The following is a 17,493-nucleotide window of genomic DNA, read 5'->3' on the forward strand; positions in this document are numbered from 1 at the left end:
AGGTGGCTTGAGCTGAGCCATTTCCAGCTACTGATTGATGTAGGGGAGCTGGTCGGGATGACTTGGGTCTCCTGTTATAACTCTGTAAACATTCCTGATTGTGGGGACATCCAATGTGCCCTCTGCTGGCCATCCTACCCCAAAAGATGGCCAGTCTATTTCACACATCTTTCTTAACTTCCAGGGAACTAACTTCACCCCATAGTCCCCAGTAAAACCTTTCTTAAAATTCTTTAACATGCATTCTAAAACAGTAGGTTTGGAGGAACTACTTTCCATATTTCCAGTTACACTGTGTAATCCCTTCCAGTTAACGAGACACAGGACAAACACAAGGTCGCTTTCGCTTCACACAGACTCTTACATTCAAATTCACACACCAGTCAGTCTAAGTTTTGACTTCCACCCATGGAAAGTCCCTGAACTGAGGCAAATATTTTGCCTAAGTGGTGATCAGCCACTTTTTCTGTCCCGAAAGACAGGCCTGAACTCGAACTGGTTCCCCTGGGGGAAAACTCACTGGTCAGATGTCTGGTTCCAGTAAGGGCTTTTCTGTCCTCCTTGGAGTCCATTGGGGTGCAAGTGGGGGTCCTGGTCATCTGGGCCCAATGAATACTGGAATCCAGCAAATCACTGGAGGTGCACCTTTCCCGTCTTCAGGAGAGCCTGGGTGAATGGAACTGGCTGTCGGCCTTTACCAGCGGTGCCCTAAGTGGGCAGCACAACTGATATTTTCCCAGCCAATGCACCAAATTAATGTTGCAAATAAGCTGCCAGGCAGCACGGGAGAATTAATCAGCCAGGCACTCAGAGGGTATTCAGAAAAGCAGCCTTTATTGCAGATTGCGCTAGCGCCGTGACTCAGGGGAGTCAGTCTCCAAATCCTGAGTGATGAATATGGACGAAGCTTTCCCTTTATACCCTTTAGTTCCTTTGTCCCCCAAATATGGAGCAGGCTTCCAGCCCCTTCTCGGGCTTTGCAGCCCCCCATGAGTTGGGATGGGGGAAGTGAGACCACACCCAGAGGCCTGCCAGCACTGGTTTCAGCCCCTCCGGGGATTGTATATGGTTCATGGTTCATGGCCTCTGTACAATGGGACTATTCCAGGAAACAGGTTCTGCAAGGCAGGACAGGCATCACAGATAATGGAGCTTGATAAGAATGGAGTTTATCGGCAAGCAAGAGTGTGCGTCAGAAGGCAGAAGGCAGGTTACTGGCACAGATTCAGGTAGCTATCTCTCCAAATGTCTTATTTTCCCCTTCAATAAGAAAGTGAAACAGCCTTATTGCTAATATGGAGGGTAAAATGGTATCAAACAGCATCACCTGCTACAGAGAAATCGGTTGTGAAAGGAAGAGTCCATCGAAATGCAAATTTCATTGTTCTCTTACTTTAAGAAATTGCCACAGCCACCACAACTTCAACAATCACCACCCTGATCAATCAGCAGCCATCAATATTGAGGCAAGACCCCCCACCATCAAAAATATTATAACTTGCTAAAGGCTCAGATGATGGTTAACATTTTTTAGCAATAAACTATTTTAAATTAAGGTATGTAAATGCTATTGCACACTTAATAGACTACAATATAGAGTAAACATAACTTATATGCATTGGGAAACGAAAAAAATTGTCACTCTCTTTATTACGATATTCACTTTTTTGTGGTAATCTGGAACCAGACCCACAATATCTCCGCGGTATGCCTGTATATGGTTTGCAAATATTTTCTCACATGCCACTGGTTGCCTTTTCATTTTGTTGATTGTTTCCTTTTCTATGTGGAAGCTTTTTAGTTTGATATAGTCCCACTTGTCTAATTTTGCTTTTGTTGACTGTACTTTCTTGGTGTCATATCCAAAAAATCATCACCAAGATCAAAGTCAAGGAGATTTCCCCCCATGTTTTCTGAAAAATAAAAATGTAAATGAAATTTAGCCCACATATAGAAAATGGCACAGATCTAAAGTGGCCACTCAGTGAATTGTCAGAAAGGGATAACACATGAGTAATCAGCACCCAGAACATTACTAGTACTCCCAAGGTACCCGTCCTCTGTGCCCCCTTTCAGCCACTTACTCTCCTCCTCAGGAAATCTTGACTTTTGTTTTTATCTGTATTATGGTCTTTCCTATACTCTTTTTTAGTTTACCTTGTGTGTGTTTTTTCAAGATTTTTTAGTCAAAAAATTAATTCTTGTATTTTTTTTAAATATAGGCTTTAAGGGTTATGAATTTTCCTCTGAGTATTTAAATGTATCCCATAGATTCTGATATGTAGTGTTTTCATTACCATTATTTTTTCAGAAAATGTATAATTTCTGATTCTTTCCCCTATTAACCAACTTGTTTAATATAGGTGTGTGGTTTTTTGTTTTGTTTTTATTTCCAGATGGTAGGTGTTTTTTGTTTGTTTGTTTCATTTTAAAATTCAAGCTTTATTCCATTTAGAACCCTGACATTTTATAACATAGATTTGTTCTGCCTATTTTTTTAACTTTATATAAATGGAATCCTGCTATTTCCCCTTTTGGAACTGCAAAGCATTTCTCTTTTCAATAATAATTTAAAAAGACAATATACTCTTAAAATACCAAGCTCTTCTGACCTAGAATTGAAAATGTTTCTACCATAATTTCAATAATCCTAGTAGCTATTGAGGTTAAGCGTGTTAGAGTGCAAATATCACTATTTCTATTAGATTGGGGGACACAAAACCCCAGCCAAAAGGTTGGGAAATTTTGAAAATGTGTCCCAATTGTCTTCCCAAAAGTACCCTTTCTGTCATTAGCAAGCTGGAAGGCAAACTAACAGAAAGTAAGAATGTAATGCTATTTTTTCCAGATGTTATTTCAATGTATTTCACTTTCCAACTTCACAAAGGACATATTCAGAGTATTTCAAATTAAATACTCTTTCATAGCCTTCACAACAAGCAAATCATGACCAGAAAACTAGGTTTTTGTACCATCTAGTGGTGTATCCAAATATAGCTGACATGTAAATATTTTTTAAGTTAATGGTTCTTTAAGAGGCTCTTTAAGGGCTCAGGTCATTGTTGATTGTTCTATATGTAGATTATAGGTGCAAGGAAATATTAAACTTCACTCAACTATTATTATGAGCTCCGTGCCTTGATTATGCATTTTGTCATGAATACAATAGATTCATGTCTGCAATCTGAAGATTCTAGGTCTGCATTGACAACAAGTGTAAGGGCAAACAACAAACTTACACTGTTGAAGCAAAGAACATAATATGTTCATCACCTCTCTCCCACTTTCTTTTTTTTTAATTTCTTGGACTTTGTTTAAAAGTTCCCAGAACTTTCCAAGAGTTGTTTTATTTATTTCAAATGTGGAAAAAAGCACATACTTTGAATTTACCATCTTAACCATTTTAAGTGTACAGTTCAGTAATATTGATTATATTCACATTGTTGTACAGCAGATTTCTAGAGGAAGTGAGGAAAGGTCAGTGGGGGTGGTGCTTCTTTCTTTTTCTTTTTTATTAGTACAGAGGTCTTTTATTTTTTAATGCCATGAATTCACAGGGAGTGGGTTCCAGTAGCTCAGGCTTCTTTCCATTGGTTCTCACAGTGTGCTGCTCTGGGTGGAGCAGGCTAACTCTTCAATTGCACCCAGGTACCTTTCTCTTTGGCTTCCTTCTTTTTCTAATTATTTTCCTTCACACGTTTCAGGAAGCTATTTCAGCTCTTAGAATGCTTAATATGCTCAATACGTACATTAATTCTCTTGGCAAGAACCTTGCCCTTAACTTGCTTGTTCACAATGCCCACTGCATGCTGGATGACATTGTAGACTCTTCCAGTTTTGCCATGGTAACATTTGTGGGGCATTCCTTTTTGAACAGTGCCCATTCCCTTGATGTCCACAATATCACCTTTCTTGTATATTTGCATTTATATGGCCAAAGGAACAAGTCCATGTTTTCTAAAAGACCTAGAGAACACGTAGTGGGTGCCTCTCCTCTTTCCCTTTATGTTAGTTATTTTGGTGAATTACTGGAAATGGTGGTTCCAGCCAAAGAAAAGTGGGGGATAGTGTTTCTTATCCTCAGAGACTCCCATTCAGTAAGCCTAGGGCAGAACTGAGGAGTATCCATTTTCACCAAGCTCCCCAGCTGATAATGATGCATCCAGGGGGTCTTTTGGGAATCATTGATATAGGTACATCACATAGGCTGCAGAAGTAGCCATCTTCTGTTTATGTAGACAGTCAATTGCTGGCCTGGTAAGTGATTTAAGATGTGGCTGGGATGACCTGGGGCTCCAATCTGGCACCAACCTTAACTATACGTCCGTGTGACATTGTCAATTAACCTCACTAATCTGACTCCCCAACTTATCTTTTCAGTTTGATTATCTTTTTATTCCAGCTTGATTTTCAACTGCTTATTGACCTGAATGCTCCACTTCAGCGGGACTAGTTTAATTACCATCTATTCCATGAGCCTTGAGATTATCTTTTGTGTCTGCCCTTAAAATACTGCTATATGTTTGTCAGCTGGGTCCTCCAGGAAGCAAGCACTGAGCATTAGGGGTATGAGAGGTATGGAAGCTTGGTGGGTAATACCTATGAAAGATAAAATGGGGAGGAAGCAGAATTGAGCAGGGGAAAAAAACTCAAACCATGATGCAAATCTGACAAAGTCTCAAACAATTCAACATGAAATCTGGATCAAATATTGCCCATTAGAAGAGTACCATGTTGGGCAGAAATGGCTAGGCCTTAGTACACTTATAATGCTGAGTCACTGGCTGGAGCCTCTCCACATAGAGCATGGCCTAAGCAGATCCTAAGGTATTACTAATAGATGAAGGCACTTGACTAACTGCACTCGTTGCAGCTGATTGGCAGATCCTTGGCTGCCAGTTTGTCCTATTCGTCAGTTGTTCAGACCCTGTCCTCTTTATTTAGCCCCAGTATGGCAACTGCTAATAGGTCTTGTCATAACTACTATATTAATTCAAAATATAGGCTATTAGAGCTGGTAATGATGTTAGGGATCATCTCATATTACAGATAATGTGTGTGTGTGTGTGTGTGTGTGTGTGTGTGTGTCGCATTCAAGATGACACAGCTAGCTCATCAGAGCCAGGACTGGAACTCAGGTGTCCTAACTCTCAGTTCAGATTTTCAGTAGCATTAAGAAAACACTGCTCATTTTGAAAAATAAGTGTAGGGTCAGTTTTCACCTAAAAAGTAACTGTAACTACTCCAAATAGTCTCAACTTGACTCTAAGCGAATCATTAAAATGAAGAAAAAAATAATAAAACATCGTTGAGAAGATCTTTGAGGCCTAATTTGTCTTAAATTTGCAAAGAAATGGTGATAAAACTGCAATCCTTATGAAAATGCTATATAGCCCAGTTCATTTCTATAATCACCACTAGTCTATAAAAATTCAACAGCATGCCATTTTAAAATCTTACACATTAAAGGAATTTAAATAGACCATTGCATTATTGCTTCACATTTTGAAAATACAAATGTTTGGCAAAAATTTTCAATTCTGGGAGGGGGAGACCAAGATGGCGGCATAGGTAAACACCTGAGATTGCTGCCGCAAACAACCACTTCAAAAATACAACTAAAAGACGGAACGGACATCAACCAGAACCACAGGAAGGCTGGCTGAGGACAGACTCTTCAACTAGAAGGAAAGACAACAGCATACCGAGGCTCAGAAGAGGCGCAGTGTGGAAAATACCAAGGTGCGGAGGTGCTCGCGAAAAGCGGGCTGGTGGCTGAGTGCGCGGTTGTCGTTTTCAATCAGGAGGGAGTCTCAGACTCTGAGATCCGGGCGAGTCTCTAGGGACTCAGACTCAAACGGGAGAAGTGGAATTGTCTGGCATCAGTTGAAACGTGAGGGCAGCTTTCTCTCCGAGATTTGCAGCCGTTGCTGGGGTTCTGAGAAGCAGAGCCTCTGGGAACGGGACTGAGAGCAGCCATAACTGCTCCCTCCGCCCGCCCTGTTGAGCCCGCCCCGCCCAAGCCCTGCTCAGAGCCATTTGCCGGATCGCCTCAGGCAAAGGCTAGATTAGCACCTCCCCAGAGGACAGAAGTTTTCCACACAGCTGATTCTCACAGCAAGTCGGCCTGGTGGTCAAATCCCTCTAGTATTAACTACAACAATCAAGGCTTAACTAGAACAAGACTGCGCACAAAGACCACAAGGGGGTGCACCAAGAAAGCATAAAAGATGCGGAGACAAAAAAACATGACAGAAATGGAGGATATGGAGCTAAAAAACGCAATTTTGAGGACTTGCAATAAACTTGTGGAGAGCCTCACAAAAACTAATGAGACCCTCGATGCTACGATAAAGAAACTAGAAATTAAGCATACACGGACTGAAATAAAGAATATTATACCCAATAGCAGACCAGAGGAGCGCAAGAATCAAGCCAAAGATTTGAAATTCGAAGAAGCAAAAAACACCCAACCGGAAAAGCAAAATGAAAAAAGAATCCGAAAATATGAAGATAGTGTAAGGAGCCTCTGGGACAGCTTCAAGCGTACAAACATCAGAATAATAGGGGTGCCAGAAGATGAGAGACAGCAAGATATTGAAAACCTATTTCAAGAAATAATGGCAGAAAACTTCCCCCACCTGGTGAAAGAAATGGACTTACAGGTCCAAGAAGCGAAGAGAACCCCAAACAAAAGGAATCCAAAGAGGACCACACCAAGACACATCATCATTAAAATGCCAAGAGCAAAAGACAAAGAGAGAATCTTAAAAGCAGCAAGAGAAAGAGACTCAATTACCTACAAGGGAATACCCATACGACTGTCAGCTGATTTCTCAACAGAAACTTTGCAGGCCAGAAGGGAATGGCAAGAAATATTCAAAGTGCTGAATACCAAGAACCTACAACCAAGATTACTTTATCCAGCAAAGCTATCATTCAGAATTGAAGGTCAGATAAAGAGCTTCACAGATAAGGAAAAGCTAAAGGAGTTCATCACCACTAAACCAGTATTAGACGAAATGCTGAACGGTATCCTTTAAGAAGAGGAAGAAGAAAAAGGTAAAGATACAAATTGTGAACAACAAACATGCATCTATCAACAAGTGAATCTAAGAATCAAGTGAATAAATAATCTGATGTACAGAATGAACTGGTGATTATAATGAATCAGGGACATAGAAAGGGAATGGACTGACTATTCTGGGGGGGGAAGGGGAATGGGAGATGCGGGAAGAGACTGGACAAAAATCGTGCACCAATGGATGAGGACAGTGGGTGGGGAGTGAGGGCGGAGGGTGGGGCGGAAACTGGGAGGAGGGGAGTTATGGGGGGGAAAAAAGAGGAACAAATGTAATCTGAACAATAAAGATTTAATAAAATTAAAAAAAATGTTCTTCATAAAAAAAAAAAATTTCAATTCTGTCAAGCCAGGGAAACAATGATGAAAAGGGCAGAGGTTATTGTTTATATGGCAGAAAAATAACTATTATATTCTAGTTAGCATTTTTGTGGAGGAATGATTTTATTTTCAGTCATACTGATTTTTAGAATGGAAATGCTTAAACACAGGTCTCAATTGGATCCGCAAACATTTTATTTGGAATGCTAAAGACAGTCTTTGCTACCAGAAAAGGAAAATTGTCACCTTTTTTTTCTCTCTTTTTCAGGACAGGAATTCTTCAAGCATGTGAATCAGCCCATATAAAGCAATCCTCATTCTTCCAGTCTGTAAAGTTCAGAAATGGTGGGCTTGGGGGGTTAGGAGGTGGTGGTAAGGAGTGTGAGGGAGGGGTCCTGCAGATGGTGACTCAGTCTATCAATCCACTTGTCAGTTTCTCAAAACTGTAGAGAAAGATGTAAATGAGGTTTATGTGCTCTAACCCGATTGGGCCCCAACCTTCCTGTTTCAAACCTTGATCATTTTCAATTTTAAAACCTTGATCAATCTGTTAATTCCACATCCCCCTTCAACTAGACTCTCACAGGATTATCAACTAGGTGTGTGGATGAAGCCATGCAAGCACACAGGGGCTAGCCTTTGTGTGTGAAAGGTGGCACACATCTTGTATGCACTTTTCATTGCAAGAGTAAAATGCCCAAGTGGCTCAAAGAAATGCTTTTCAGGTTAGCTTTTTGGAAGTGAGTTGGGAAAGGAAAATAAAGGATGGATATAAAGCCAGAAATCTAAATCTTGGATTTTATTTTTTTAAATACATTTTTATTGATTTTAGAAAGGGAGAGGGAGAGAGATATAGAAACATCAATGGTGAGAGAGAATCATTGATCGGCTGCCTCCTGCATGCTCCCCACTGGGGATAGAGCCCACAACCTGGGCATGTCCCCTGTGACAGGAATCAAACCTGAGACACTTCAGTCTGCAGGCCGATGCTCTATCCACTGAGCCAAGCCGGCCAGAGCTAAATAAATCTTGGATTTTAAGTTGGAGTTGATCTGGGCAGGGATTTACCTATGTATGTGAAGGATCTCTCAGAGACGAAAGACCTTTTCTTTCCTGTTTATTAAAGTGGAAAAATTGATTACTGCTTTCAGCTTTATGCAAGAGCTTCCAGACTGAGTGATCTGTAGGAAAGTGTTATCAGATTACCCGGGCTACATAAGATGCCAGTCTTTATGGAATCACTTCTTTTCCCTAAATAGCATATTAAGAGTTCAATACTGATGGCACATGTTGTCTTCTAATACAGATGAGTCTTTCTAGAGTGAGACAAGATAAGCACACATCTATATAAATTATGTGTAACAAGTGCTAGAATCAGCCTCCACCCTGAATTTTCCCAACCAGAGCATGGCTTTTTAAAATATATGTTTTTAAAAATTTATTTCAGAGGAAGGGTGCGGGGGAGAGAGAGAGAGAGAAAGAGAGAGAGAGAGAGTGAGAGAGAGGCATCAATGATGAGAATCATTGATTGGTTGTCTCATGTACGCCCGCTATGGGGATTGAGCCTGCAACCCAGGCATGTGCCCTGACCAGGAATAGAACCCTGACCTCCTGGTTCATAGGTCGATGCTAAACCACTGAGACATGCCAGCTGGGCTTGAAGGTAAATAACTTTTGAGAGAAAATGTACTGGGTAATTTTTTATTCTTTAAACTAATCTAGGAAACATGTAACACACTGGAAAAACTGTTCTTGAGACAGAATTACTGTATTACTACCCAAGTCGATTCATGCACACAAGAGCTGTGGTCAAAAAATATATAGTAGATGGAAGAAAAAATATCTAAGAGTCATTCTGATGTTGATAAGTATTATGTTAGACGCAGTGGTTCTCAACCTTGGCTGCACATTAGAATCACCTGGGAATCTTTTTAAAATCCTGATTTCTGGGCCTTATCCTCCGGAAATTCTGTTTCTTTGTTACTAATGTTGTGGCCTCAACCCATAACAAAGAAACAGAATTTCCGGAGGATGAGGCCCAGAAATCAGGAATTTAAAAAGATTTCCAGGTGATTCTAATGTGCAGCCAAGGTTGAGAACCACTGTGTTAGAGAGAAAAGAGCTCTGAGGTCAGACATGTCTTCAGCACTGGCACTACTCCTGGCTATGAGATCTTGGCAGGCCATTTATCAACTCTGACTCTCAGTATCCACATGTACTATCAATCCCAGGGTTATTGGAAACTTCGCATAAGACCATGGATGTGAAAGAATTTAGAATTAAGTGTAATCCAGCCCAGCTGGTGTTGCTCAGTGGTTGAGCATTGACCTATGAACCAAGAGGTCATGGTTTGATTCCCGGTCAGGGCACATACCCGGGTTTTGGGCTCAATCCCCAGTACAGGCCAAGCAGGAGGCAGCCAATCAATGATTCTCTCTAATCATTGATATTTGTGTGTTTTTTAAGATTTTTACATATTGAACTTTTTAATAAAGTGGGGCACATCTTTATGTTTTTTAAATGTATCTTTATTGTTGAAAATATTACAGATGCCTCCCCTTTTTCCACTGATCTTCACCCTGCACCCACCCCTCCCAGGCCTTCAACACACTATTGTCTGTGTCCATGGGCTATGCATATATGCATATAAATTCCCCCATTAATCTCCCCACACACCCCCCTCACTCTGAGATTCATCAGTCTGCTCCATGCTTCTATGTCTCTGGGTCTATTTTGTTCATCATTTTCTATTTTTCTCTCCCTCTCTGAAATCAATAAAAATATATTTTTTAAAAAAGAACAGCACAGCCGAAACCGGTTTGGCTCGGTGGATAGAGCGTCGGCCTGCGGACTGAAGGGTCCCGGGTTCGATTCCGGTCAGGGGCATGTACCTGGGTTGCGGGCACATCCCCGGTAGGAGATGTGCGGGAGGCAGCTGGTCGATGTTTCTCTCTCATCGATGTTTCTAACTCTCTCTATCTCTCTCCCTTCCTCTCTGTGAAAAATCAATAAAATATATATATATATAAAAAAAAGAACAGCACAATTCAGAAAAGTAAAGTTTTATTATTCACCCTCTACGCAGTACACAGGAACAAGTGGAGTGTGAATGGGGAACATTGACTGCAGGGGCTTCCAGGGTTGTCACATGTTAAGTACCAAGCTCACAGTGGACGCAAGGTTGTCTACTACATTAGAGAGATTAATGAGTTTAGAGAAATTTGTCATTTTACTAGGAACAATCTGCAGGGAGGTCTTGCCGCTATGTCTTGGACCAACCCTTTCCTTTCACCTCTAGTTCATCTAAGATACTGTGTGTTATTTACATGGGTGGCCCCAAAGGTTCTGTGCTGAAAAAAAGTTAATTTTCCCAGATGTCACTAACAGTGAAAGAGCTAAAGGAAATGTTCCGTTGTTTATGTAAATTAGGTTGGCCCCTGTGGAAAGCTGCAAGGTGCCGCCAAGGTCCAAATGAATACCTGTGGAGTATCAGATGCCAGAGTCCTCACCCTCAGACTGAGGGCAGACAGGAACTCATGGAACTGTGGCTAAGAAATGCTTGGGATACAAAACTTACTCTAGGTCCAACTTGGAATGAAGCAGTTTGCTAACTAACTTCCAATAATTTAGTCCTCGGATTTCTCAGCAATTCCAGTAGGAATCACTTTTTTAGAAGTGAGGAATCCAAATTTCCAAGTGAAACTATTTCATTCATCAGAGTCAGCCTGAGACCTTTTCAGTTTTCTTCCAGACTTTGAGGATGCACGGAATGGACAGCCTCAACCCATTACCTTGCCCACCCCATTTTTTTTCATTTTGATTTTGGTAAAGGCAGGAGTGAAGCTGATCACAGTCTGGTTAAGGTTTGAAAGCTTAATACTGATCCTGGTATCTCTATTCAATTGGAAAAGTGGGACAACCTCGTAGAATACCCCACAGTCAGTCTTGGTTTGAAAGATCCTTCTGGTAGAGAGTAAGCGAGTAAGCGTACTATGATTTCTAAGTAGGAAAGCAGTGGTGCAGTGGCAGGGTGGGATGAGCAAGCAGGTGGGCCTCCATGCTCCCCATCCCTGAATAGCTTTTCTAATGATTTTATGTGCTGGGGATTCACTTAACAAATTTTAAAACCCCTGCCATAGGGCATAGGTGCAAAGGAAGAGAAGTGTACAATTTTAGGGAGAATGGAAACTTGCTCAAGACTCAGTGCTCTTTAGTGACAAAAAGAGAAAAGGACCATGTTGTATTTAGGTCCTCTGGTTTCACAGTAGAAAATCATGAGCAGGTTTGGAAAAAGGGATTCTTTTCTTTAAACTGAAGTTCAATAAAAGAACAAATCTCTTCTTCTCTCTGGAGACTGGCCTTCTGAAAAACAAGATAAGCATGATGAGAAAGAAGCTGGTTCTGGGGGTTAAATGAATACAGGTTTGAACCTTGACCTCACCACTGCCTAGCTGTGTGACATTGGACAAGTTAACCTAGGGGCTATCTGAGCTCCACTTACCCCATTTGTTAAATGTGAGTACTAATGATACCTGCCTCTTAAGATTCTGGAAGGATTAAGTGAGTTAAACACATGTAAGGTCCTTAGAACAGTGCTTGGCATATATATGCTCAGTAAATGTTAGCTATTATTTTGTTAAAGAGGTGATGTCTTTATTTGTAGTAAAGGAATTTGTGGTCACACTATAGCTTAAGCTTACTGGATAAGACCAAGACTTTTCAAGTCAGAAAAAATTGACTCTGGCATTTACTCACCTTGACTTTGGGCAAGTTACTTAACCTATGTAAACCTCAATTTTTCTATCTGTTAACTGCATAATAATAGCACTTCCATTATAGGTAGATATTGGTTCTTATTTTACTTCACTTCTGTGATTCTTGTCATTCTCCTCATACCTGATGACCTTTTACTTTACTCCACCTCAGTCAGACATTCCCATAGTCACATACTAAACTTTGTCATCATCTACACAGGTGGTACCCTTGTCATCTCAATTTCAAACATCTACTCTCCAACCACCACTTCCCATTTCATTGGCTTAGTCTTATTACTGCATTTTTACATAATCTAATCCTCCATTCCATCAACCTCCACCACCCATAACCCTCCATCTGTCTGTTTCCTTCTTTGTGCAGCTTAGACACAATGGTCCCTTGTGATAATCACTCACGTGTAATACCCTAGACTCCTTTTCCTCTTTCTTGATCCATCATACTCACTTGCATACTCACCTCAACCCTGGCTGAGCCTCACAATTTGCCTTCTCTGTGCATTACACTAATGTAACAACACTGGTGAAAATCACACAACCCAGCTAACTGTTTCCACATGAAACTCATGATCTCAGACTTGAGATTAGCACTCAGAAATCCTGCTCATATCTATCTACCAGAAGGCTTGCTTTCCCAGTGCCCAATATCACACATTCTCAATCTTAGCTGATGATCTTGCCCCATAGTTGAAGGAGAAAATATAAATCATTTGATTAGTACCTTGTAGACTCCCCACAAACAAGTGTAAATATATTTGTACCTATATCCTTATTTTTTTGGTACACTTTCAACAGTAGAATGTTCTCTCTTCCTAGCAAATGGCAATGCTTCCTTATGTCCCTTAGATCTCCTCCATGACCTCACCCATGAAGTTATCTTCATTTGACTCCATCATCAAACTCCTCATCTTTGTTGGATCTTTCCCATTACCATACAAATAGGTTCTAATATTTGCCTTTAAAAAAGCCCTCCCTACCCCACTAGTCTCTTTAGCTACTACCTCATTTCTATTTACCCCCTCAATGCTAAACTTCTCTAAGAAGCTGCTGGCACTTATTGTCTCCCCTTTCTCATGTCCCATTCACTCTTCAACCCATTCCAATCTGGCTTCTATACATATCACATAACAAAAATTGTCCTTAACAAGGTTATCAAAATCTCTGATGCCACATCCAATAGACATTTATCTGCCCTTCTCTTATTTTATCTCTCAGAAGCCTTTGATACAGTTGATCAATCTCTGTTTTGAATTATCTTCTTTTAGTTTTTTAATACCACACTCTCCTGGTTCTCCTTCTCACACACTTACTGCTCCTTGTCCTATCCTTTTTTTGTTTCTTGGGTCCCCAACCTCTAAATATTGACACATTCCAGAACTGTCCTCTGCCCTTTTTTCTTCTGTATCTACACTCTCTTCCTAGGGGATCATTCAATGGATTTAAATGTCATTTATATACCAAACAATCTCAAAAATTTACTAAGTTCCCTTCTGAACTCCACACTTACATATACAACTATTTAAAAGATATATCCACTTGGGTACTTTATAGGCACCTCAGACATTACAGGGCCACAACACAGTTGTGTCTCCTACAGTCTTCCTCATTTTGATATTATTTGATCCATTTTGTACCACTAATCTACCTACTTGCTCAAACAGTAAACCAAAGAGCTAATCTGGATTCTTCCCTTTTCCTTGCCACTCTCATCCAGAGCATTAGCAAATCCTAAGAGCTAAACCTCCAAAATAGATATCAAATACATATACTTCTATCTCCACTCAATCCAGGTTATCATCTTCTCATGCTTCTTGCCTCCACACTGGTCTGTTTTCATTCTTGTCTTTCTTCAATCTATCTTCTCTACCACAGCTTTTGTGACCTCATTAAATGGACATTGGATTTAATAAGCGTCTTTCAGGGCTCACCAAATCACTTAGAATATAAAATCAAAATTCTCAAAATGACCCATAAGACCCTCTGTCATCTGGTTCCTGTCTACCTCTCCAGTCTGCTTTTGTGTTACTCTGTTTCTCACTACACTGGCCACACTGATCTTTCACCCATTCCCCTCATACTTCTGGGTCTTTGCAGGGGGCAGCTTACTCAATCTCCCTCCATCTCTACCCCAACTCTTCCTAAAGCTGGCTCCTTCACTTCTTTCAGGCCTCTGTTCACATGTCACCTCCTCCAAGAAGCCTTCTTTGACCACTTTATCCAAAGTTGGCCCCCATCTTTCCCTATTTCAACATCTTGTATGTTCCTTCACCGCACTTAGTCATAACTTACAAATTTGTTATTTTTCCTTTTATTGGGGGAGGGGTTGCCTTTCCCACTAGACTCTATGAGGAGAGAGACCAAGACAGTTTTATTCATATATAGTCTGGCAAATAGCAATACCAATGTTATTATTATCTGTGGACATAGAAGCTATATACATCCAGTGTTATTTCTACAAATGAAAAAAATAAAGTCCACTAAAAATCTTGGCACCAAAGTTTTTAAATCACCTTGAGAAAATCTGACTACCCTTCTGGCTGATTGCTCTTCTCTTCCACATGGTCACTGCTTCTGAGGTACCTGACAGCCCACATGTGGGGACTAGGCCATTTTGGAAGGACAGGAGGAGACTGCTTTCCTTCTTTTGACAAAAATTTATCTGGGGCCTCACATAGGAAATCTTTCAGAACTACCAAAATTCCTACTGAAAGGTTCATCCAGTTCACTTTGAAATCAAGTTAATATAAAATATATAATCAAACATACAGAGGCAACTGAGTTCCATGCCAAATATATCAAACCAAAAAGTGAGGGTGCAGAGTTTGCATTTCACAAACTCCCTCCCTGTGGTTCTCACCATCAGGCAAGACTGGGAGACTGACTAAGCGCATGCATCATGGGCTTTCTGTGTTCCCTGATCCTTTTATTCAGAGCCCTAAGTTGCCCCCTTCACAGTTGTCATGCTCTTCTGCCTCCCTCTGCTCAGAGCCAAAGTGGCAGAATAGTCACCTCTCCTTAACCACTCTCCACATGAAAGCTCATTCCTTGCCCCTTTCCTAAGGTAATATTGCTCCTTTGAATGTTTTCCAAGCCTTCTACATCCCTCTGCTTATTCTAGGATAGTGTCCTGGCCACAGATAGACAGTGAACCCATATACAGTAAAACAATCTTACCAGTGCCGAAACCGGTTTGGCTCAGTGGATAGGGCGTCGGCCTGCGGACTGAAGGGTCCCAGGATCGATTCCGGTCAAGGGCATGTACCTGGGTTGCGGGCACATTCCCAGTGGGAGATGTGCAGGAGGCAGCTGGTCGATGTTTCTCTCTCATCGATGTTTCTAACTCTCTATCTCTCTCTCCCTTCCTCTCTGTAAAAAATCAATAAAATATATTTAAAAAAAAAACAAAACAATCTTACCAGTTGCTAATTTTTACTGTTGTACATACTTGATTTAAGTTGGAATTCTTTTTTATTATTTATTTATTGTAATTTATGATTTTGATCATATTTTGACACTGTGAAAGCAGAGATACCTCTGCTGCTTGCTGTGATATTAAAGCAAGTCTTTTCACCTGTTTGAAACTCAGTCTTTTCATCTATAAAATGGGAATATTTATTCATTTGTTCAATCCCTATTTACTGAAAACCTAATGTGTAAAGTGCCTAAGATACACTCATATGCCTATCATGAGGTTATTGTGAGGATTGAGCAGGATGGTGTGTGGGGTATCTGTCTCATAGTCACTACCCATACATGTCGTTATTATTTTTGGCCTAGAACAATTTAACATCTCAAGTTTTCAATAATTCTAAGGCTTACAATTTAATACAATTTAAAAATGTATAAATTATTAACAAGTATTTAGGAGACTTTATAATCCTGACTTCATTAATTAGAAGCCCAGCAGAGCTAACTCCCTTGGGCAGAGACTGATACAAAACCTGACTCAGCCATGCTAAGGCTCTTGAACTAGCCCTAAATCCATCTCCTCATTTGGGCATGTACAATTAATCACTCAGGGTGGTTTGTGGCTTGTTTATTTGTTACTCTCAGACAAGGGCTTCAAACAAAATAATTTGAACTACATTGGCAGATATATTTGTACCATTTCCCTTATCAATGTTTTTATTGTTTCCAGCATTCACTCATTCATAAAATATGCATTGACCTCTGTGCTAGGCAATATTGCAGGTGCTGGTGATGTAAATATGGCGGCACACCCCTCAAAGTCTCTGCCCTCAAGGAACTGACATTCTAGTAAGATCTATATGTTGCCCCCCGCCTCCCCACTTACTTCACATTAGACTGTAAAGTGCCTGAGATCAGGTACCATGGTGGTAGCTGTTTCTTTTGTTCCTCTCAAACACAGCATGAAGCACAGCTTTTGGCATACAAGATGCTGTGTGTTGTGTGTGTGTGTGTGTGTGTGTGTGTGTGTGTGTGTTTCATGGCTTACCATGGCTAATTTACATTAGGATATAAATTCAAATCATTTACATATATTATCATTTAATCTTCACAGAAACCCTGAGGTGGGCACTATTTTAATCCTCATTTTACAAAGAAGGCAACTGAGGTATGGAGAGGTTAAGAAATGGAACCAAGTTCCTGAAATAGTAAGTAATAAAGCCACATTTGAACCCAGGCCATGAAGATCCTCATGTCGAGGCATCGTGCAGAGGGAGGAGGCAAAGCCTCACAGTCTACAGGTCTGCTCTCGGTTCAGCCGCTGACATCCATTGCACTGCTCACCCAACCCACGCCTGCCACCGCCCGCTGCTATGGGAGTGCAGGTGGAGAGGGGCGCACCTTCCCAAAGCATGGCCAGATCTGCCTCGTGCACTACGTGGGAATGCTTGAATATGGAAAGAAATTTGATTCCTCCCAGGACAGAAGCAAGCCCTTTAAGTTTATGCTAGGCAGGCAGGAGGTGATCCAAGGCTGGGAAGGGGTTGCCCACATGAGTGTGGGTCAGAGAGCCAAACGATCTCCCCAGACTATGCCTATGGTGCCACTGGGCACCAAGGCATCATCCCACCCAATGCCACTCTCTTTGACGTAGAAATTCTAAAACTGGAATGACAGGAATGGCCTACTTCCTGAGCTCCCTGTGCTTGGATGTGCCATGGAGGGATCTGGCGCCAACACGCACACGCGAATCTGTGCAGAGCTTTTCCTGATGTTGCACTACACTTTGTATAAACATCTGTTCCGACTGAATGTGTTCTGTCACCCAGCTTTGTTCTTCCCCTTTCTCTTCGTATGTGTGTTGACCTAAACTACTTGCCATAAACCTCAAGTTACTCTTTTTTGTTTTGG

At 41.0% G+C, this 17,493-nt stretch overlaps 1 long non-coding RNA gene and 1 pseudogene across 1 annotated transcript; one reads left to right on the top strand and one right to left on the bottom strand.

The window, feature by feature from the left end:
• Positions 1 to 10,448: 10,448 nt before the first annotated feature.
• Positions 10,449 to 15,390, bottom strand: LOC111826661. The gene is made up of 2 exons (XR_002830018.1): positions 15,349 to 15,390; positions 10,449 to 11,764 (listed from the first exon to the last, which is right to left on the bottom strand). It is a non-coding gene; the product is annotated as an uncharacterized LOC111826661 (long non-coding RNA).
• Positions 15,391 to 17,011: 1,621 nt separating this feature from the next.
• LOC111826662 lies at positions 17,012 to 17,408 on the top strand (annotated as a pseudogene).
• Positions 17,409 to 17,493: the final 85 nt, after the last annotated feature.

The sequence above is a fragment of the Myotis lucifugus genome, unplaced genomic scaffold (assembly GCF_000147115.1).
Source record: "Myotis lucifugus unplaced genomic scaffold, Myoluc2.0 scaffold_2, whole genome shotgun sequence".
Classification (NCBI taxonomy): Eukaryota; Metazoa; Chordata; class Mammalia; order Chiroptera; family Vespertilionidae; genus Myotis; species Myotis lucifugus.